We start from the raw sequence: 24,526 nt of genomic DNA, 5'->3' as shown, positions 1-24,526 counted from the left end.
CCCTGGAAATTTTTTCCCTGTGTGACTGCTCCCCAGCCTCTCAGGTTGGCATCCGTGGTCACCAGGACCCAGTCCTGAATGCCGAATCTGCGGCCCTCTAGAAGATGAGCACTCTGTAACCACCACAGGAGAGACACCCTTGTCCTTGGAGACAGGGTTATCCGCTGATGCATTTGAAGATGCGATCCGGACCATTTGTCCAGCAGATCCCACTGAAAAGTTCTTGCGTGGAATCTGCCGAATGGAATCGCTTCGTAAGAAGCCACCATTTTTCCCAGGACCCTTGTGCATTGATGCACTGACACTTGGCCTGGTTTTAGGAGGTTCCTGACTAGGTCGGATAACTCCCTGGCTTTCTCCTCCGGGAGAAACACCTTTTTCTGGACTGTGTCCAGAATCATCCCTAGGAACAGCAGACGTGTCGTCGGAATCAGCTGCGATTTTGGAATATTTAGAATCCACCCGTGCTGTCGTAGTACTACTTGAGATAGTGCTACTCCGACCTCTAACTGTTCTCTGGACCTTGCCCTTATCAGGAGATCGTCCAAGTAAGGGATAATTAAGACGCCTTTTCTTCGAAAAAGAATCATCATTTCGGCCATTACCTTGGTAAAGACCCGGAGTGCCGTGGACAATCCAAACAGCAGCGTCTGAAACTGATAGTGACAGTTCTGTACCACAAACCTGAGGTACCCTTGGTGAGAAGGGCAAATTGGGACATGGAGGTAAGCATCCTTGATGTCCAGAGACACCATATAGTCCCCTTCTTCCAGGTTCGCTATCACTGCTCTGAGTGACTCCATCTTGAATTTGAACCTTTGTATGTAAGTGTTCAAGGATTTCAGATTTAAAATAGGTCTCACCGAGCCGTCCGGCTTCGGTACCACAAACAGCGTGGAATAATACCCCTTTCCCTGTTGTAGGAGGGGTACCTTGATTATCACCTGCTGGGAATACAGCTTGTGAATGGCTTCCAATACCGCCTCCCTGTCGGAGGGAGACGTTGGTAAAGCAGACTTCAGGAACCGGCGAGTGGGAGACGTCTCGAATTCCAATTTGTACCCCTGAGATACTACCTGCAGGATCCAGGGGTCCACTTGCGAGTGAGCCCACTGCGCGCTGAAATTCTTGAGACGGGCCCCCACCGTGCCTGAGTCCGCTTGTAAGGCCCCAGCGTCATGCTGAGGACTTGGCAGAAGCAGGGGAGGGCTTCTGTTCCTGGGAAGAGGCTGCCTGCTGCAGTCTTTTTCCCCTTCCTCTGCCCCGGGGCAGATATGAGTGGCCTTTTGCCCGCTTGCCCTTATGGGGACGAAAGGACTGAGCCTGAAAAGACGGTGTCTTTTTCTGCTGAGAGGTGACCTGGGGTAAAAAGGTGGATTTCCCAGCCGTTGCCGTGGCCACCAGGTCCGATAGACCGACCCCAAATAACTCCTCCCCTTTATACGGCAATACTTCCATATGCCGTTTGGAATCCGCATCACCTGACCACTGTCGCGTCCATAACCCTCTTCTGGCAGAAATGGACAGCGCACTTACTCTTGATGCCAGAGTGCAAATATCCCTCTGTGCATCTCGCATATATAGAAATGCATCCTTTAAATGCTCTATAGTCAATAATATACTGTCCCTGTCCAGGGTATCAATATTTTCAGTCAGGGAATCCGACCAAGCCACCCCAGCACTGCACATCCAGGCTGAGGCGATTGCTGGTCGCAGTATAATACCAGTATGTGTGTATATACTTTTTAGGATATTTTCCAGCTTCCTATCAGCTGGTTCCTTGAGGGCGGCCGTATCAGGAGACGGTAACGCCACTTGTTTTGATAAGCGTGTGAGCGCCTTATCTACCCTAGGGGGTGTTTCCCAACGCGCCCTAACATCTGGCGGGAAAGGGTATAATGCCAATAATTTTTTTAGAAATTAGCAGTTTTTTATCGGGGGAAACCCACGCTTCATCACACACCTCATTTAATTCATCTGATTCAGGAAAAACTACGGGTAGTTTTTTCACACCCCACATAATACCCTTTTTTGTGGTACTTGTAGTATCAGAAATGTTCAAAACCTCCTTCATTGCCGTGATCATGTAACGTGTGGCCCTACTGGATCTGGGTCTGGGTCTGTGTCGACCATCTGAGGTAACGGGCGCTTTAGAGCCCCTGACGGTGTTTGAGACGCCTGTACAGGTAATAACTGATTTGCCGGCTGTCTCATGTCGTCAACAGTCTTTTGTAAAGTGCTGACACTATCACGTAATTCCTTCCATAAGACCATCCAGTCAGGTGTCGACTCCCTAGGGGGTGACATCACTATTACAGGCAATTGCTCCGCCTCCATACCATTTTCCTCCTCATACATGTCGACACAACGTACCGACACACAGCACACACACAGGGAATGCTCTGATAGAGGACAGGACCCCACTAGCCCTTTGGGGAGACAGAGGGAGAGTTTGCCAGCACACACCAGAGCGCTATATATATACAGGGATAACCTTATATAAGTGTTTTTCCCTTATATAGCTGCTGTATAGATTTATCTGCCAAATTAGTGCCCCCCCTCTCTTGTTTTACCCTGTTTCTGTAGTGCAGGACTGCAGGGGAGAGTCAGGGAGCTTCCCTCCAACGGAGCTGTGAGGAAAAATGGCGCCAGTGTGCTGAGGAGATAGGCTCCGCCCCCTTCTCGGCGGCCTTTCTCCCGCTTTTTTAAGGAAAAATTGGCAGGGGTTAAATGCATCCATATAGCCCAGGAGCTATATGTGATGTATTTTTTTGCCATATAAGGTGTTTTTATTGCGTCTCAGGGCGCCCCCCCCAGCGCCCTGCACCCTCAGTGACCGGAGTGTGAAGTGTGCTGAGAGCAATGGCGCACAGCTGCGGTGCTGTGCGCTACCTTATTGAAGACAGGACGTCTTCTGCCGCCGATTTTCCGGACCTCTTCAGTCTTCTGGCTCTGTAAGGGGGCCGGCGGCGCGGCTCTGGGACCCATCCATGGCTGGGCCTGTGATCGTCCCTCTGGAGCTAATGTCCAGTAGCCTAAGAAGCCCAATCCACTCTGCACGCAGGTGAGTTCGCTTCTTCTCCCCTTAGTCCCTCGGTGCAGTGAACTTGTTGCCAGCAGGATTCACTGAAAATAAAAAACCTATACTTAAACTTTTTTACTAAGCAGCTCAGGAGAGCCACCTAGTGAGCACCCTTCTCGTTCGGGCACAAAAATCTAACTGAGGCTTGGAGGAGGGTCATAGGGGGAGGAGCCAGTGCACACCAGGTAGTCCTAAAGCTTTTACTTTTGTGCCCAGTCTCCAGCGGAGCCGCTATTCCCCATGGTCCTTTCGGAGTCCCCAGCATCCACTAGGACGTCAGAGAAACAAAGGTTTCACTATCTCACTCTCGCTCAAAAAATTCTGTATTTCGGAATATTTGGATATCGGATACTCAACCTGTATAACAAAAAGTCATCTTGTGCCCTCTAAACAGTTATTGAAGGTATGGGTAGATCCTGCACGAGACAGAGTGCCTTTGCTAGAGGACTGACTCCTAAACAATCAACATAAATGGCATAAATTGATTCCTAATAACTGATTTTCATCTGGCTCTATCTTCTGAGGATGTTCTTTTTTCCACAATGGGAAGAGTGGGACCTCATCAAGGGTATGCTCCATACTTTCGCAATATTAATCAGGCAATTCATTTCGCAATATTAATCAGGCAATTAATTTTAGGCTTACAACAGGAAATGATGTGAGCTCCCAGAAATTCCAAGAGCACATTTAACAACGATGGTGGGTACCTCCTGGGCACAGTGATCTGTGCAAACCAGCGGGGTGATCATCTATTTACCATCACCAGAAATCATCAGCTGAATGTGACCTCTGCTGATGCTCAGTTTGGATAAAAAAAAATCTCCTTCCAGCAGTTATTCAATATAGTTTTCAGGGTCTGTAGGTGTTTCTTTCCCCCATATCAACAAATCCCTCCATCCCTATCTCCTGATATCCACAGCAGAATCCCAGAACAAGAACCCATATCTAGGAGTTATACAAATGTTTTGTAAGAAACAGGAATATTATGTAAACACTGTAATATATTTTCAACTTTATTGTTTGGAATTTGGCATCTCCCTCCCATTCACATTACACTGGTGTCTTGTTGCCAAACCATTTCCCACATATTTGGAGAAAATTAATGGTAGTAATATTTCTGTTAATGAAACAAAACCGGCATCTTGTTAAATATCAGTATCTGCTGTCACCCAAAATAATAAATTGCAACAAAATTCTAATCTACTAAATTCCGAATCCTTCATCACATCCGTTCTGCTAAAATAATCCCTTGTGTAGCCGAGACTAGCGGAAATAGTGTCAGACCCATACATCCAATTCAATCTCAGAGGAAGATGAGTAACAATAGAAGTATGGCAGCTGGCATAACGTAGTAGGTGATATAGACTGGAGCATCTGGTTTAGTAATCACCACAGTCTGATGAAAGATGAATCTAACACAAAGGCATTACTGTAAATCAGATTGTCTGCACTGAATATTAAATATCCATTCATAGATTCATTTGATTCGGGTTTAATTAAAAATGTGCATATTTCCAATATACAGCTACTTTTTAATTTCAATTTTTTTCTTGACTTTGAGCCCCCCAGTTGGAGAACTTTAGTTATTTATGTTATGAAGCAGGTCAAGATATTGCTCATGTCACCATTGCTCCTGGTTATGGTTACCACAGTCAGTTATAAGCAATAGTGACACAAGTAGGTGACAGCAGCTAGGCAGGACAGGATGACCATGCCTGACATCAGGTAGTGCGTGATGTGAAGGCAGTGCATTGTCACATCATGGGTCGCCCCTCTGTGACTGATCCCATTGTAGCCCTGCAACAGTAATGATTGGAACAAGGAAATTGAATCCTGCCAGTATTACAGGTGGAAAATAAAGAAAATTCTGGGTGCGCTGCCTGCAATTTGAATACATTAATTAAATATATAATGGCCAGGGCCAGATTAACAATGGGGCAGATGGAGCTCCAGCTTCAGGCCTCCACATAAATATAGGCCCATCATCATGACAAAATGATGATAACCAGCTGTCTAGTAGGTCACACAGTCAGCCACAAATCATAAGTAATAAAATAGTTTATCTAATTTTCTCACAAAATGTAATTTTTAAATTTTTATATATATAGGGAGTCAGTGGGGTTGATAATGTAGGGGGTATATACATCCACGCAGCACTGGTCACAGCTACCTCTCTTCTCAGTATAGGCCCTTGAAAATTTTAAGCTCCAGGCCCATGTGGCACTTAATCCGGCCCTGATTATGGCTAGTTTGACTTTTTGGTCACATCTTCTATGTAGGACACTTCACAGATTAATACAGGATTAGCCATTATCTTATTATAAATTACGTGGACTCCTAAATTTTGGCAAGGCAAGCCAGTATGTCTGGTACTGCACATAGCATAGCACTATGTATTACTGAGCCTGTGCTATTGAATTTTCCTACATATTCCTCTTGTACAAAGAACCTAAAGTAATGCATCAGTGTTCTTTGTTGGGATATTAAAGCATATTTTTCACAGAACATTTTCCGGGTTATCACAAGGGTGTAGCCACCATAGGTGTAGGCAGTGCAGCTGCTATGGGGCCCAGAGCCGAGAAGGGCCCACCTTCCCTGTCAAAGTTACATGTGTTATATACATTTTTTGCCATTGGGTGGTACGTAGGGGTCCTTTCAAACTTTTTCCTTGGGGTCTGCAATATATCTAGGTATGCCCTTGGACTTGCTCATTGTAATGTGGTATAAAATGAATTGGAGGGCATTTTTTAATACTATATAATATGAACCAGGAGAACTGTAATGAAACACAATATGAACGGGGAGCACTATATATCATAATGTGAATTGTGGGTACTGTGCGGCATAATGTGTACTGGCAGCTCTGAAATGCTGAACTTAAGCACTACTACGACTCATAAAAAAACTAGGGAACTACAATGGGGCATAACTTTAAATAAGTCTCTACTATGGTTCAGAAAATGAACTAGGACACTATTATAGAGCATAAAATGAACAACTGCTGCAGAGAAGTGTCTCTCTAGAAGCATTGGGATGGGGCCCCTTCAAAGTGCTGCTATGGGGCCCCTGTGTATAGAGTCATTATTGGTGCTGATCTGTTGGTTACAGCTCCCAGCTCAGTGTCTGCAAACATAAAAGAGCAACAATGTAATTTGAGTGACAGGCTGCAGAGATTAACCCTTTTTGTGACTGCTGCACAGGGATCACACAACCTCTATTCATAGGCCTGAATTCAATTAGGGGAAATGTTCTCGCCCTGTAAGTGCCAGTATATAACGCACTTACCGTACCGTTGGATTCACAGATATGTTCTTGCAATACACCATATACAGAGAAATATGGCATTTTACGGAAGATAAGAATTACATGGCCCATCCAGTCTGCCCTTTAGGGTTAATACATTAGGGTTAGTTTAGGGGTCTGGGTTAGGGTCAGGGCCGGCAACAGAAACTTGGGGCCCCGATATCTCTGGGGCCCCCCACAACCCTCCTTGACCACCACCCCCCCTTTTAGAGTAGAGGTTGCCTTTAAAAAAATGTAGAGATAGATAGATTGTGCTCTATATATATATATATATATATATATATAAAACTTTGTAGGGGCCCCGTCCCAATGCTTCTAGAGACACTTCTCTGCAGCAGTTGTTCATTTTATGCCCTATAATAGTTTCCTATTTTCTGTTCCAGGAGCCCTGCTAACACCTGCAATAAGGGGACAATATGGCTCCCGTCTGGTCAGCTCAGCCTTCACCCACCACTGCTGCTGGACTGTGAGATGGGATCCACAAGTGAAAGCTGATTCTGCATGCTGCAGGCAACTGAATCTCGTTAGTCTGACCCCGACCCACTGGTCGTTGTCACACAGCGTAGCTGAAGTCCTACCAATGCACTCTGGGCTCCGGTCCCTGTAAACTGGCTGAGAGCGCTATCTATATATAATTCTGTAAGTCATGTGTGTTCTGTAAGTTTTATATATATATATATATATGCACATACATACAACCCCTCATGTAACCAGCGGCACTCAGAGACTTGTACAGCAGTGAAAGTGCATAAATCCCCGCAGGGAGTTATTTATTCAGGTGATGTTTCGGGGACTTCTCCCCTTCTTCAGACAAACTAATGCAGCAAAAGTGACATTAAATATAAAAATAAGACAATGACCTTACCCTCCTGCTTGCATCAGTGGGTCCCAGGTCCCTCCGGATGCCTTCCTGCAGCGAGCACTTCCGGCCGCAGTTCCCCCGTCACGCCGGAAGTGACGTCACTCTTCCGGCTCCGGGACCATGGCAACCGACTGAAAACAATTTTTTTTTTATTATAACATCATGACAAGACAAAATAGTACTATAAGAGCAGATGCTGTGTCGGTCAGACACCTCATCTCCATGAAACAAAAGTATAATTACAAAAAAAGTGCAAAGTGTCAACATCCAAATTACCATATAAAAAACATATGTGTATATACTGAATAAATAGATATAAAAATCCAAGTACTAAATCTAAATGTGTATTCCAGACGCATCCATGCTGAAAATAACACTATCTCAGATTAATATGTATATCTTAAAATAATATACTCATGTCTGTTGCTGCCCTCTTGTGGCTAAACTGGTTAACGCTCCATAAATGTCCTAGCTGGACAGAGGGGATAATGAAAAAAACAATTTAATCTTGCAATTAACTAAACCTCGTAAATTGTAAAAACGCTGTTATAAAAAATGAACCACTATATTAAATTATGAATAAAAATATATACACACTTTCTTCTTATAAAAATATACCTTATACAGACTTTTTGCAAGAAAATATATTTTACCAGAATTCTCTGTAAAAATGCTCTATAAAAAGTGGCTTAATGTCAGGGATTCGTTAAGACCTTTGGGGGCTTAACAATCCAGATGGAAAATTCCCCTGGATTCCAGTTGTAGTAAAAGCTTCCCCCCGGTCACCCCCATGTCGGGGGCTGGGACATGATCAATGGCTTTATAGTTCAGGCTGGACAAATTGTGTTTAAAAAGTGCAAAATGGCGTGCCACTGGTTGTTCGCTACTGCCCGTGGTAAGTGCGGCTCTAATTGCTGACCTATGTTGGGTAAGACGTACCTTTAAGTGGCATTCTGTCTTCCCAACATAGTATAAACCACACGGACAGATAATTACATAAACCACGAACTTGCTCATGAACGTTAATGGCCACTTAATACTATATCTTTTACCACTGTGAGGGTGCGGTATAGAGTCACCTACTGTCATGTAGGAACAAGTTGCGCAGCCTAAACATTTGAAACAGCCGTTTCTTCGGCTGAGAAAGTGCCGTGGTGCAGAATTGTCTAAAAAACTGTAAGAAGGTGACGGCGGTGCGTGTAGTGCCTGCTGCCGTACAGGTGTAGGTTCACCACTTACCAGGCGCCGCACTCTCTCACCTTTAGGTACCTGAACCTTCAACGGACCTGGAATTCTTCAGTCGGACCCGGACACGATGACCTAGGAGGAAGGAGATTGCTGAGTGCCGTCCTCCTGACTGTGGACCGAAACGCCCTCCGGAACCCAGAAAAATAACGCTTTCGGGCTAGGTGAGGGTCATCCCAGGCGTACGCCTCAGAGCCCGAATTTCACCTATTGGCACTCTCGCACCAGGTGGAAATTCTACCTTGCACCGGCGTACAAGGCTCACCGTTCGCCCTGAAGGAAGGGAGACAGGTAGGGACAAACAGAAAGAACGCACAGACAGATGGTACTCACCGTCCTACGTCTTGTACTCCGATCTTCTCCACTTACAGGTCCCTGTAAGGAGGCAAGAGAGAGAAACAGCCGTGCAGGGCCTCACTCTAACCTAGTGTGCATCCGCTACACTAGCTACATAAACAAAGCCCTCAAACTGGCTCAAGTGTGGGTGGTGCAACACAAACTATGCACAAACTCTAAAACAACATTTTGCCCTGCACGGTAACAACACACATAACATCATCATCAGAGTACAACATGAGACGGTGCTGCTCCTTTATATCCCAACCTGCACTCTGGGGGTGGACGCCACACAGCCTTCCCACCTCCTATACCCTCTCTTCTGTGGGGCTCAGACCCAGCGAGCCTGCCTACCTATCCTACTTGGGGTGGTCCAGGCCTAGTGCCCAGCTTCCCCTTTATTCACCTAAGGGGCACTTATCTACTGGGCCTAACGCCCCTAACTGTCCACAGGCCGGAGGCCTGACTTTGTCCCTCGGGCCTAGCGCCCGCCTAACTTGCCACTTGTTGGGTGACCTGGGCCTAATGCCCTGGGTCACCTTCTATATATCGCTCGCGGCCGCCAACTGAAGTAGGGCCTAATGCCCCCTACTGTCCCCTCAGGCCTATTGCCTGTACTTGCCCCTCGGGCCTAATGCCCGCCTAACTGGCGCTGGAGAAGTAGCCTGGGCCTAATGCCCAAACTACCCACCCAAATGGTGACCCCCAAACCTTTAGCAGGGCCACGGGCCGGGGGGAACCCCGACTGCGCGTGGCCACGGGCCTGGAGGGCCCGACTAAAGATGCCCACAGGCCGGAAGGGCCTGACTGTGCCCACGGGCCGGGAGGGCCCGACTGATCGCCCACAGGCCGGGAGGGCCTGACTCTGCCCACGGGCCTAATGCCCGAACACCCGGTGGTCTAGGGAGGAATAACCCTACAAGAGGGTGGTGCAGGCCCAAGGCCTCTTACCCGGCTCGTCGGGAGAGGCTGCAGAGGGGAGCTTCGTCAGCTCTTTTGCTTCTGCAGCACTCTCCGCCAGACCTCCGCTGCTGGGCTCCTGGCTCCGCCTCTTCTGTCTTCTCCGTCTGCTGTCTTCTTTCTTCTCCGCCGGTCCTTCGGCCTCCTCCGGCGCCGCCGCTCCTGGTCTTCTTCCGCCGTCTTCTGGAGCTCTTCTCTGCTCCGGCTCCAGCGCGAAACTGAGCTCCGCCGCCGCCCAGCGCCTGATATAAGCCGCTGGGAGGAGGCGGAGCTATGACGCGGCAGACTCCTATTGGTCCGCCGCGACGAGCACTGATTGGCCCGCCGCGGCGACTCCTCATTGGGCGCCAAGCCGCGAGCCGCGATTGGCTCGCGTCCGGCGCCCAGTTCAAATCCTGGGGCGCTGATTGGAGGAACTCGGATCCTCTCGGATCCCAGTTCCTCCGTAACCCGGCCCGATCGCTGTGCCGCCGCCCGCCGCCGCCTCACAAAACCAGTTACATCAGTTCTGACTAGTAGATCTTTAAGATTCTTGCCTCGAGTGTAACTGGGCATCAACCGGCTTTTATGAAAGCATTTTAAGTCAGGATCTGTGGCAACTATCTGCCAAAGTTCTTTGGCTTTTTTACGGGTGAATGAGCTGTTAGTGTTATACTCATTTACCCATACTACTGTATCCAATTTTTTGTTCAAAGGCTTTGTCGTGGCTTTTTGTTGGTAGTTATTCAGAGCCCTTTCTCGTGCTTTAATGAACTCTGGAGTGGAATAACCCCTTTCTTAAATGTTTCCACCATATTGTCTAATTGGACTTTTTTAATGGCAGCATCACTGTTATTCCTACACACCCAGTAGCTGTGAGTAGGGGATGCCTTGAATAGTGGTTTTAGGGTGGAAACTACCTGCGTGCAGGACTGTATTACGATCCGTCGGTTTAGTGTACATGGATGTGTGGATCTGTCCCCCCCCCCCCCACTCCCCTTGGCCTGCAGTGCAATGTACAGACCGAGGGAGCGCCGGGTCAGGAGCCTGCAGCCAGAAGAAGAAATCATGTAAGTGGCTGACACTACCCTGCACTACACCTACACTACACTACACTACACTACGCTTGCACTGCACTACACTGCACTGCACCTACACTACACTGCACTGCACTACACCTACACTGCACTGCACTGCACTACACACTACACCACACCCTAAGGGTAGGGGGGGGGTGTAATGTGCTCTACCTGTCGTAATGTGTACAAAAAAGGGGGGCTGTCTGCTGTAATGTGTAAAAAAGGGGACACTGTCTGTCGTAATGTGTACAAAGGTGATGCAGTCTACCGTAATGTCTAAAAAGGGGACGCTATCTGCCGTAATGTGTAAAAAGGGGATGCTGTCCACCGTAATATGTAAAAAAAAGGGGACGCTGTCTGCTGTAATGTGTAAAAAGGGGACACTGTCTGCCGTAATGTGTAAAAAGGGGACGCTGTCTGCCGTAATGTGTAAACAAGGGGACGCTGTCTGCCGTAATGTGTAAAAAGGGGGACGTTTTCTGCCGTAATGTGTAAAAAGGTGGACGTTGTCTGCCGTAATGTGTAAAAAGGGGATGCTGTCTGCCGTAATGTGTAAAAAGGTGGACGTTGTCTACCGTAATGTGTAAAAAGGGGACGCTGTCTGCCGTAATGTGTAAAAAGGTGGACGTTGTCTGCCATAATGTGTAAAAAGGGGACGCTGTCTGCCGTAATGTGTAAAAAGGTGGACGTTGTCTGCCGTAATGTGTAAAAAGGGGACGCTGTCTGTCATATATTGCATTGAATGCAGTTGTAATAAATTTTATATTGGGAGGACAGGTAGGGCATTGAAAGTCAGAGCTGGAGAACATCTCCGTAACATTAAAAATGGCTTGGAGACCCATGCTCTGTAATTTCATTTTAAAAACATCCATGACTCTGATCCCACATATATTAAGAACTTTTATGCCATGAAAAAAGTTGTACCTGATAGAAGAGGAGGTGACTTCCCAAAAAAATTAGCAAAGATGGAAATGCAGAGTATTTTTAAATACAAGACTTTGGAACCAATGGGTTTAATCAAAGATTTTGAGACCAAATGGTTCATTTAATTGTACAGAGCACTTCAAGGGATCTTTCTCATTTTTAATTCTGTTCTGATTGAAGCTGTCTATATTGTCCTATCACTTAAAATATTCCTTTGGTGTGTTTATAGATATAAAGGGTTGGATACTTGTTATGAAAGGTGGGAGTGTTTTATTACATATTGACCGCTTCCTCCAGGGTATATTATCTCCATCACCCTGAATACTTACCTTTTGATTTATCAGTATATTGTCTTTTAACCTATTATTTTTATTAATTACATGATGAGTCTTCTCCAAAATGGCGTGGAGTAAACCCTAAGGTGTCCTGATTGGAAAAGGACTGCTCTATTTCCTAAACCGTGATGACGGATCCAGACTTCCGGCAACAAACTGGCTAGTGTCAGATCAACGTGATAACACAGTTCGGCCGATGATGTCACCGCTTTGCTACGACTGCGGGGCGCAGCGGGATGACGTATTTCCGCATGAGACGGAACACGGATGGGAAGTTAACACCACATAGTGCCGTGGACGTCAGTTCCGCCGGAAGTAGGGAATATACACGAGGAGGATCCGAGAGCGGGAAATGATGTTTAAAGGACATTGTGGAACGGATTGAGGGGATTGGATTACTATTGTATTCAGATAGGAAATTTTAGCAGTTAGTAGATCAATGTCTGGCAATAGGACTTTTTCATATTCCAATGGGTGGGGTATAAATACCCTGGTAGTTTGGATACTGATACACCTTGAAAAAGATAGCAAGTTGCTGTCGAAACGCGTTGGAGAACAGTATCCTGGGGACACGTGGAGGACTCGCCGTTTGTCAACCATCACTCCTGGGGATGCCTGGTTGTTATTCTTGATATGTGTATTTGTCTACTTTTATGTAGACCATTGCAATTGGTGAGAGTCCACCTGTCCTGTTTCTTTTATTGCTTGTTTTATTAAAATATTTTTAATGGTATTGCACCATCAAGATTTGCTTTATTTGCATACTCTTCTTGAATGAGCTGACTGAGGAGGGGTCATATCCTACGAGGACTGGAGACAAACATCGTATGAATCGGTGATTCACTCCTATATTACGAATATTGTCTACCTTGTGTAGACCAGCACATTTGGTACGAGTCCAGATTTGAGAAAACTGATTGGTCCCTTTTATATGCCTCACAGTGTTACACTATGTATGTGTCTTTTATTATTTAAGGTTAAAGACCCCATTATATTTTGACAAGTTCATTAGAAGCGCCCGTGAATTGGTGTGGTAACTTTTTTCTAAAAAGGGGACGCTGTCTGCCGTAATGTGTAAAAAGGTGGACGTTGTCTGCCGTAATGTGTAAAAAGGTGGACGTTGTCTGCCGTAATGTGTAAAAAGGGGACGCTGTCTGCCGTAATGTGTAAAAGGGGCTCTACCTGGTGTAGTGGTGCTACTGTGCGGCGTAATTTGAATAATTGAGACTACTATGCACCATTATATGAATTGGTATTATTTTGTGGCCACACCCCTTCCCCACGAAGCCACGCCCCTATATATTTTGCGCGCGCCTGCAGCGCGCACTGCTCCTGTTTTACATAAAGGGGGGTGCTCTGATGCCGTTTCTTGCACACAGCAATAAAAATGTCTAGTTACGGCACTGTTGCTAGGTATCCATTTCCCTGGCCCTGAGCAGGTCCCCCTCACCAGATCCTCTCCAGGGGTAAGGGGGTGGACTTGGATGGGATGGGGAAGGGGGTCCAAAGCATTTTGTCGCACCTGGGCCCACCGCTCGCTAGTTCCGCCACTGGCTCTACCTGCTGTAATGTGTAATAGGGGGCTGTACCTGCCATAATTTGAAAAAAGGGATTACCTGCCGTAATGTGTAATAGGGAACTCTACCTGCCGTAATGTGTAAAAGGGAGCTCTGCCTGGCGTAATTTGTGTAAGTGGCGCTACTATGCGGCGTAATTTGACTAATGGAAGCCCTGGACAACAAAATTGCATTCATGTCTTCCTCCCACTCCCTTCCCAGTTCCAAACACTAATTTTTATTTATTTTTTCTATAAAAATTTACAATATATCACAAGTATGATGAGCAGGCAGGCAGCGGGCATTGGTGGCATCGGACTGAGATGCAAATTAGTGACGGAGGGCTGGGTCAGTTGATGGTGGGCGAGTTTGTAAGTCATTGGCGGTGGCAGCAGGCATCGGCGCAGGGGCAGTAGCGGGCATTGGCTCAGCGGCGGTAGGGGTCATCGGCAGGATTCGGCGGACATTATGGCTGTAGTGCCTCACCAGCCACTGACCTCACTGCACGCCACTGGACAAAGTTAAAACACAGATGAAGATTTGGGAACTCATGCCAGACGGAATTGTCTACTGGAAAAGGTAGACAAACGCACATAAGCTAAGAAGAACCTCAGGCGTCCTCGGAACCGTCCCTCTCGCTCCTGGAGGTAGTAGTCCACACTCTGCACGCTTTACTGGCCAATGCGTTTCGATATCACAAATATCTTTATCAAGGCAGATGGAAAGCATTGTGAACAGGGGGAATTTATACCCCACTTCCTGTTATCTAAAACATAACCTAATTCCAGACATGGCACTCCTAGTCCAAAAATATCCTGTCTTTAACAAAAGGGCATCATGTATAAATACATAAAAGTAACTCACCAAGCACCAATCACGGCATTGCCCGCGCCCCGCGACGCCCGGTTGTGACATCACCCAGTCGATCCCGTGTGGGGAATCACCGTCAGCTGTGTGAGGCGCACGGTCCTGTAGTGCAGTGTGCGCCGGGTGCCTAGCAACGATCCAGGGGAAGCCCGGCTGACACTCACTTCCGCTCCTACGGCCCGGCATCCTGACGTCAGGCGCTCCGCAGCCGAGGGTGGGGAGAATCCCCAAATCATACACCGAAACTGGTTGCTAGGCAACCACACAACACCGAACAAATACCGTGATCTGGTGTATACACAAGTGGAGGAACAAAAAATAAACACAAAACAAGTGATAAACTGGTGAGTTACTTTTATGTATTTATACATGTTGGTTGTATTGGTACTGGTTGTGTCTTGATAAAGGGGAGCAGTCCCCGAAACGTCGACTGGAACCAGTTGGGATGTCGTCTGTTATTTAATTCTGAGTGCCACCCATATTGTTTGTTATATGCTCTACGGAGAGGTTGTGCACCGGACTATTATACATCTTGCAAGCGTGAGTGCCGGGCATTTGTTTGTCTTTCTATATATATATATATATATATATATATATATTTCTCTAGCATCTATAAGGGATATTGGGGACACATTAGTACGATGGGTATAGACGGGGTCCAAAGGAGCCAGTGCACTCTAAATTTCTTCCACTGGGTGTGCTGGCTCCTCCCCTCTATGCCACCTCCTGCAGGCAGTTTAGAAAAAAGTGCCCTCAGGAGAGGATGCACACTCTGCTAGCTCCAGAGTTTTTCTTCAGTTTATTTTAAACTTTTGTTTATTTTGGTACGCTGTTTGGGCAACAGCATACCTGCGCCGTGGGAGTTAGGGGAGGGGACGGTCACCGGCCTCCTGAGGTGCAGAGCTGCTTCCCCGCTGCAGGACCACCATCCTGAGGGGTTGTTTGTTCAGCTGACACTGCACCTTGGTTGTCGCAAATGCAGCACACCGCACACCCCTAACATAGCCTGAAGGTGATCGTTGGTGGTGAGTACACACCGGGGGCCCCGGTACTTGGTGCGGCAGCAGCGCAGGTGAGGCATATGGGTCCCTCCTGGGGGGCATCTGCTATAGCTCTGCGTGAGACTGGCAACCGATGGCTGTACCTAGCATTCATGCATAGCTACAGCAGGTTTAGTATAAATATATATAGGTAGCTCCGGCGCCATTATGGGGGGCGGGGCTACATCAGAGCGGGCTCAGCTGCATTTTGGTGCCTTCCTCTGCATAAGCAGCAGCAGCAGCAGCAGCCTCACACAGCTCCTCCAGACTGTCACACGCTGGATCACGGGTACAGGGTGTTTAGTTAAGGGGAGAGATGCTATTTGTGCACAGATTATTTCTTCTGAGGGATTTACATTGTAAAAACAGTTCTCACTGTTAGATTGAAACACTGACAACCTCACTGGGGATCTGCAGCATGGTGTGTGCTGGGTCCTCTTTTATTTGTGTCTCCTCTCACATGCAATAGGGCAGGCTTGCATTGTTATCAGTCTGTTGTTGTATGTGTACTGTGTGTTTTCATAATGGTAAAACAAAGTTATGCAGTGTGTGTCATACCAGATTTTCCCCTCTCTCATCTGATACCATATCATGTGAGCAGTGTAGTCAATCCTCACAAAATGCTGAGAACCATGAGGGGGAGAGTCATGAGCCCACCTGACTGGGGACTATCAAAACTATGATGTCTGATATGTCATCTTAGCTCACTGCCAATGCCAATAATACACAAGAACTGCAAAAAGCAGTAGCAGATCTAACTGCCAGGACTGAATCTGATATCCCCCACCCCCCCTGTCTTATACAGGTGCACAAAAACGTGCTTTGCCTGCACTCCTCTCAGATACTGATGATGATATACAGGATGATGGGGACGGTGTAGATCCCTTAAGTGGGGATTCCACTCCTGCACAGGGTACTGAACCCCTCATTTTAGCTTGTAGGGATGTGCTAAAGCTCCCCCTGGAGGACGCTACTACTCAGCAGTTGTTTTTTCTCCCTAAAGACAAACTGACTGTAACATTTCCTGATTCTAAAGAATTAGAAGATTTATTTAAGTTGGCCTGGAAGAATCCAGATAAAAAATATCAGGTGTCAAAACGGTTTTTGCATACATTCCCCTTTGCCCCTGAGGGTAGAAAAATTTGGGAAGATTCTCCAGCTGTAGGCGTTTCAGTCTCTTGCTTCTCTAAGAAGGTGGTACTCCTAGCTCCGGGCTCCTTTACGGTAAAAGGCCCGGGGGATAAGAAAATTGAAGCTACACTGAAATCCATCTACATTGCTGCAGGCGTATCTCAAAGACCGGTTATTGCAGGTTGTTGGATGACACATGCAATTCACTCCTGTGCTACTCAAATTCAGGAGGGTCTCTCGGGTAACAAGACCCTAGTTACTACGGTGACTTTCCTAAAACACCTTAAGGACACGTCAAGAGTCCTTTGTGACTCCCTAAAAGAGATTGGCAATATTAATGCTAGGACTACTGCTATGGCTGTGTGAACATGCAGAACCATATGGTTACATCAGTGGATTGCAGATGCTGACTCCAAACGCAATGTTGAATCTCTTCCATTTATAGGTGAATGGCTTTTCAGAGGTGAATAGGATGCATGGATCTCCAAAGCTACTGCTGGCAAATCCGCGTTTCTTCCTTTGGGGGCTCCGCCTGCTAGACGTACCTACCCGGGACCATCAACTCAGTCCTTTCGGTCCACCAGATTTCGATTTAGTACCAGAGGTGCATCAAATGCAGCTAGAGGCACCAGGGGTAAACTTAAGAAACCAGCCGTTGTCGGCTCTCAAGAACAGAGCACCAGTTCAGCTTCCACAAAGACATCAGCATGACGGTACTCACCCACCCCAGGAAGATCTCGAGGTGGGAGCCCGACTACGTCACTTCAGATACATCTGGGAAAGTTCCTGCCAGGACGCCTGGGTAAGGGACCTTATTTCTCAGGGTTACAAGCTGGAGTTCGATGGTGCTCCTACCCAATGATTTTTCAAATCAAGCTTACCAGCTTTAGAAAATATGTGTGTTACGCTACTACAGACCATCACAAAGTTGGTCCAGTACAAAGTCATTGTTCCAGTTCCCCTGCAACAGCAGTTCCAGGCATTATCGTTTGACCTGTCTACAGCTCCGAGAATGTTCACGAAGGTGATGGCGGAAATGATGTTCCAGCTCAGGGTCCAGAAGGTCAACGTGATCCCTTACCTGGATGATCTCCTGATAAAGGCGAGTTTCAGGGAGTTCCTACTGGTCCATATAGATCGCACTATACACCTTCTGTCACACCACGGGCAGATCCTCAATCTACAGAAGTCCCACCTGGAGCCATCTCAGTGGCTCCTGTTTCTGGGAATGCTACTGGATACTGTAGTGCAGAAAGTGATCCTCCCAGAGGACAAAGTGAGAACTCTCCAGGAAATGGTTTGCATGGTTTCCATTCATCTTTGCATAAGATTATTGGGAAAGATGGTAGCCTTGTACGAGGCCATTCAGTATGTATGGTTCCATGCCAGACCCTTTCAACTGGACATCCTGAACAAGTGGTCCAGTTCCCATCTTCAAATGCATCGGATGATTCAACTGTCACCCCGGGCCAGGATTTCACTCCTGTGGTGGCTGCAGTCTTCCAATCTCCAAGAGGTTTGACGCTTCAGAATTCAGGATTGGATTCTCCTCATGACCAATGCGAATCTGCGAGGATGGGGGGCTGTCACCCAAGGGGTGCAGTTCCAAGGCAGGTGCTCTGCCCAAGAGGCCCTACTTCCGATCAACATTCTGGGACTTCGGGCTATCTATAATGCCCTGATTCAGGCCTCCTGTCTTCTCCGGGATCAAGCAATCCAGGTACAGTCGGACAACGCCACAGCTGTGGCGTACATCAATCGACAAGGAGGGATAAAAAGCAGGGCCTGCATGAGAGAAGTATCAAGAATACTCCTATGGGTGGAAAGAAATGAAATAGCACTGTCCGTAATCTTCATTCCAGGAGTAGACAATTGGGAAGCGGACTTCCTGAGTTGTCACGATCTCCACCCAGGGGGAGTGAGACCTACATTCTCAAGTGTTTCAGCTGATCATTGACCAGTGGGGTTGCCCCCAGATCGACTTGATGGCATCTCGCCTCAATAAGAAACTTCACTCCTATTGCTCGCGAACCAGAGATCCTCAGGCGTGCACAGTGGATGCACTGATGTCGCCTTGGCCTTACCGGCTGGTCTACATATTTCCTCCGATTCCATTGATCCCGAAGGTGCTCAAGAGGATCCGGTATCAAGGAGTACAAGCAATTCTGCTTGCCCCGGATTGGACCTGGAGAGCGTGGTACGCAGATCTTCTGGACATGTCCGTCGAAGACTCTTGGCCTCTACCACTCAGAAGAGATCTTCTTCAACAAGGACCGTTGATCTACCCGGACTTATGGTATCTTCGTTTGACAGCATGGAGGTTCAGCGGAACATCCTAGCTCACAAGGGCCTTTCCAAAATGGTTATTGCAACCATGGTTCAGGCAAGGAAACCTGTGACGTCAAAACACTATCATCATATCTGGAGGAGATATGATTCTTGGTGCAAGGAATGCACGTATCCGCCTGCAGTGTTTCACTTGGGACGTTTCCTACATTTCCTGCAGGCTGGTGTGGTTAAGGGCTTATGTCTGGGTTCCATTAAGGTCCAGGTTTCAGCTCTCTCCATTTTCTTTCAGAAGAAATTGGCAGTGTTTCCAGAAGTTCAGACCTTCTTGCAAGGAGTACTCCATATACAACCTCCCTTTGTGCCGCCTATGGTGCCCTGGGATTTGGATGTAGTGTTGAAATTTCTACAGTCCTCCTGGTTTGAACATCTGATGACGGTAGAAGACAAGTACCTCACATGGAAGACGATGATGTTACTGGCCCTGGCTTCTTCTAGATGGGTCTCAGGATTGGGGGCCTTATCGTATAAAAGTCCGTACTTGGTCTTTTACGAGGAGCTCCAGACTAAACAGCAGTTCCTGCCAAAGGTTGTTTCGGCGTTTCATCTGAATCAACCTATTGTGATTCCGTCCTGTTCTGACGCTTCTGCTCCTCCGGAGACATTGGATGCCGTGCGTGCCTTGAAAATCTCCATCAAGCGTACAGCTCGGATCAGAAAAACTGATTCCTTGTTTGTGCTCTATGATGCGCAGAAAAAGGGTTGCCCTGTAGTCCATTGTTTGTTGGATTCGACTTACTATCCAACAGGCCTATGTATCGACAGCCTTACCTGCTCCTAAGTCTCCTAAGTCTCTAAAAGCCCACTCTACTAGATCGGTGGGCTCTTCCTGGGCGGCTGCCCGTAGAGTGCCGGCCTTGCAACTGTGTCGGGCCGCTACCTGGTCGGGGAAGAACACCTTTGTGAAGTTCTACAAGTTTGATACCCTGGCCAAAAGAGGATACCCAGTTTGGGCAGGCGGTGCTGCAGATGTCTCAGCAAGTTCCCGCCTGTTCTGGAAGCTTTGGGACATCCCCATCGTACTAATCTGTCCCCAATATCCCTTATGGAGAAAATAAGATTTTAAATACCTACCGGTAAATCCTTTTCTCGTAGTCCATAAGGGATATTGGGCATCCGCCTCTGTGCGGTGACTTTCTGCAGGTTCTCTGTTAGATGTTACATGTTCAGCCATTGCTGTTTATGTTGCCAGATGTTGCTGGCCTAGTTGTGTTATGGTGTGCTGGTGTATAAATCTCACCACACGTTTCGTTGTTATGTTCCTTCTCTCAAGTATGTCCTTTCTCCTTCGGGCACTTTTTTTTTTTACCTATAACTGCCTGTAGAAGGGGGCATAGAGAGGAGGAGCCAGCACACCCAGTGGAAGAAATTTAAAGTGCACTGGCACTTTTGGACCCCATCTATACCCATAGTACTAATGTGTCCCCAATATCCCTTATGGACTACGAGAAAAGGATTTACCAGTAGGTATTTCAAATCCTATTATATATACACACATACATACACTCACACACATCGTTTGTGTTTTCCAACTGGGATGCACTTACGCCACTGGTCCAGTTGTAAAGCGCAATGGAATTTCCTGCACTATATAAGAATCTGTTAATAAATAAATAAGGGACACAAAAAACTAACGCACACCACTTAATGTAAGAAAACAATTACCAGGTCCTCAAACCCCTCCCGCCTCCTTTTACCCCGTCACTTGGTCCAGTCCAGTGGTCCGTGCTGTATTGCCGTCATTACGCATGTCACTGCGCTGTCGTTTCCCTGTCTGTTCATGATGCCACCACCAAAGAGCCCAGCAGGAAAACCGCCCACCAGGCTCACTGACAGTCTGAGTCAAAGGCTCCACACAGAAGCCGCCCACAGCCCCACCGCTGTCCAACTCCGCTCCCTACAGATAAGAGACACCCTGGCTGTGGTGAGCCCTTTTATATACTAGTCTGTGGTCCTGTGTGAGGACCAGCAGTTGCATTTACAAACCTATCTGCTGTAATAGTGGCATTGACTACACCCTACACAGTATCTGAGTTATGTACAAAGAGCTAAAATTAATCATGAACTTTTTTTGCCGAAGACACTATAGCATAGGTCATAATATGGCCATTCCATACGCCCAGCACCACTTTTCTTGCGGTTATGGTCGTGTACTTTGGTGAATTGTCTGCGTAGTGCCTTCAATTTGTTAACGACTTGTTGCTGGGTTTTTTGGATGCCCCTTTCTGCCAGCATAAGGGATATGTTCTTGTAGACGATAGCATCCTTAACTATTCCAGTCACCTGCCTTCTTATTTCTTCCTCTCCCCGAATATTAAGCAGCTCTTTGATCTCTGTGTCTGACCAGGTATGGCTAGCCATGTTGCTGTGCTGGAGCTTCTGCTGCTGTATATTGTCTGTTTGTTTGGAAGCTGCTGCAATAAAAATATCTGTATGTACCCAGCGCGACTTCAGAGTGTTTTGTTTGCTGCCTCAATGCCTGCATGTGCCCAGCGTAGTGTTGTTTGCTGCTGCGGTGCCTGCATGTGCCCAGCGTGTCTCCCAGGGATGACATCATCTTCCAGTGCCCCAGAAGCAGCCAATCAGCGTCTCAGAGCGTTACTCGGGTCTGAAAACACGTGTAATGACCGTTTCCACTGCACCGCTATCCGTGTCATTACCGTGTTCTACCCAGGTAAATAGCCGGGTTGGATTCCCGGGTCACTCAACCCGTGTTGACCCGTTTCCACCTACTAAAAATCCGTGTCGATGCGCGCCCCCGTGCAAAAACACGGGTAAAAACAGCTAGTGGAAAAGGGGTATTACATCCTAAACTCTGTTCACTTGATCATTATGGTTTAACAGGCTCATGCCACACTCTACTTCCTTATTTCCGTTTAGCCTGTTTTCACTTTGTTGGAAACAATAGATTGTTATCACAGATCAGCTAAACATGTCAAAGCACCTTCCTGTTACAATGGGTTCATAGCCAACTCATTGGGCCTGATTCTGAGGTGGGAGTAAAGCAAAAAATAGCAAGTGCACCTGGGCAAATCATGTTGCACTGCAGGTGGTGCTCTTGTAAAATGTGCAGAGATATTTAGATTTCAGAGGGGTGTGTCCATACTCAAATTTAAATTGCTGTGTAAAAATAAAGCTATCCAGTATTTGTAGGCTACATGCGAAAACAGACAGTATTTACACTGCATGCAAAAACTGAAACATATTTTTCATTTTGCACCACTTGCAATTCAGCATGGTTTGTCCAGGTGCACATTTACTTCCTCTTTTTTTACTTTACTCTCAACCAGTCGCGTCACTAAGGGGGTGTGGACCACACTGGGTGGCACCCAGGGTCGGACTGGCCCACAGGGGTACCAGGGAAACCACCGGTAGGCCCCACTGCCTGAGTGCCCACTCCTTCCTCTAGGGATCAGGTTCCAGACTGTGCACTTGTATTATACATGGTAGATATGTTGCATTACACTGCACTAGACTATTGTGTATTTCAAGCCTCTGTGGAGGCTGGCCACACCCTTAAGTACGGGCCCCTATCACTGCATTCCCCCGGTGGGCCCTTCATGCCCCAGTCCGACACTGGTGGCACCATCCAAGGGGGTTGCACCAAAAGCAGAGCATGGCATCTACACAGTGCGGGTAGAGGCTCTGGGAGGAGCCCGTCATCTCTGGGAGTACTTAGCATACCCCCAGAGTGATGAAAATAGCCTTTGGTGTGTGCAGTGCTTGGATTTGTGCTAAGTGACATCAACCATATTAACAGCACTGCTCCCAACTCAGAATCAAGCCCAATGACTTAATAAGCAATAGGTGTTATATGGTAATCTAAGGCTGGGTACACACTAGGATGATGTGTATCCCAGCCGACAGCACAATCGATGGTACGATCTATCATGCTGCCATACACACTGCGCAATGCGGTGGACGACGGTGCAATATATTATTACCCGTTGCATGTAGCTGCATGCCGTTGTTCCCTGGGTCGTTCCCACAAGGCGTGCAGCACGCCCGAAGGACTGACCCAGGGAACGACCAGTGGAAGCATGCGATTGGCTGCACACACTATATGATGTGTACAATATATCGCTCCGATCTGCGTCGGAGCAGTATATCGGACGATATATCGCCTATTGTGTACCCGGGGTAGGTCTTATGCAGAACAACATTCTGGTAAAGACAAAATATACTTAAATTGTAACTCTCTAAAACCAAACAATTCAGCGAATTCTATAGTTCTTATAATTTTGGCAACTTAAGTTCCCTGTCCTCTATTTAGTTTATGATAGTCGCCGCCCATAGAAATTGAAAACCCACTCCGTGGAAATGTGCAAATACATGTGCTGCAAATCTGTTCGCAACTCACTTACCACAAAATTATTTTTCCAGTCTGTGCAGCCTGTGCGTAGGCCAGGACTTACTCCTACAGTGCAACAGAATCAGGCTGATCGGGGCCGGAGCTGACACTCCTAGAAAATGGCCAGTTACCACCCCCAAATGTCCGCTTCCTGTCAATCACCCAATCACCCTGCATACACCTAGCGATCAAAATTTTCGTACCATTCTGTCGCTGTTTGCCGTCGCGCCTGCACATTGAGGTGCATACGCATGCGCAGTCATTCAATAATCAGCTGCTGTGCGATTTCGAATTAGGCCCAATGTATTTGCTCCCCTTACAAAGCAACATGTTTGGTACACAGTTACTTGTTTGTTTCTCTGACGTCCTAGTGGATGCTGGGTACTCCGTAAGGACCATGGGGAATAGACGGGCTCCGCAGGAGACTGGGCACTCTAAAAGAAAGATTAGGTACTATCTGGTGTGCACTGGCTCCTCCCTCTATGCCCCTCCTCCAGACCTCAGTTAGAATCTGTACCCGGCCAGAGCTGGATGCACTCTAGGGGCTCTCCTGAGCTTCCTAGAAAGAAAGTATTTGTTAGGTTTTTTATTTTCAGTGAGATCTGCTGGCAACAGACTCACTGCTACGTGGGACTTAGGGGAGAGAAGCAAACCTACCTGCTTGCAGCTAGCTTGTGCTTCTAGGCTACTGGACACCATTAGCTCCAGAGGGATCAAACACAGGGCCCGACCTCGATCGTCCGTTCCCAGAGCCGCGCCGCCGTCCCCCTTGCAGAGCCAGAAGACGGAAGAAACCGGAGAAAATCGGCGGCTGAAGACTCCGGTCTTCAATAAGGTAGCGCACAGCACTGCAGCTGTGCGCCATTCCTCCCGCAGCACACCACACGCTCCGGTCACTGGTGGGTGCAGGGCGCTGGGGGGGGGGTGTGCCCTGGGCTGCAATTATTATACCTTTTGGCACAAAACAGCACATAATACAGTGTATAACACTGTATATGTGCAAATATCCCCGCCATTAATATTATAAAAAGCGGGAGAAGCCCGCCGCTGAAGGGGCGGGGCTATCTTCCTCAGCACAGCCAGCGCCATTTTCTCTTCACAGCTCCGCTGGAAGGACGCTACCCAGGCTC

This window comes from Pseudophryne corroboree, chromosome 1, assembly GCF_028390025.1.
Source record: "Pseudophryne corroboree isolate aPseCor3 chromosome 1, aPseCor3.hap2, whole genome shotgun sequence".
NCBI lineage: Eukaryota > Metazoa > Chordata > Amphibia > Anura > Myobatrachidae > Pseudophryne > Pseudophryne corroboree.
The sequence above is the reverse complement of the archived record's forward strand: the minus strand, read 5'-3'. Positions refer to the sequence as shown.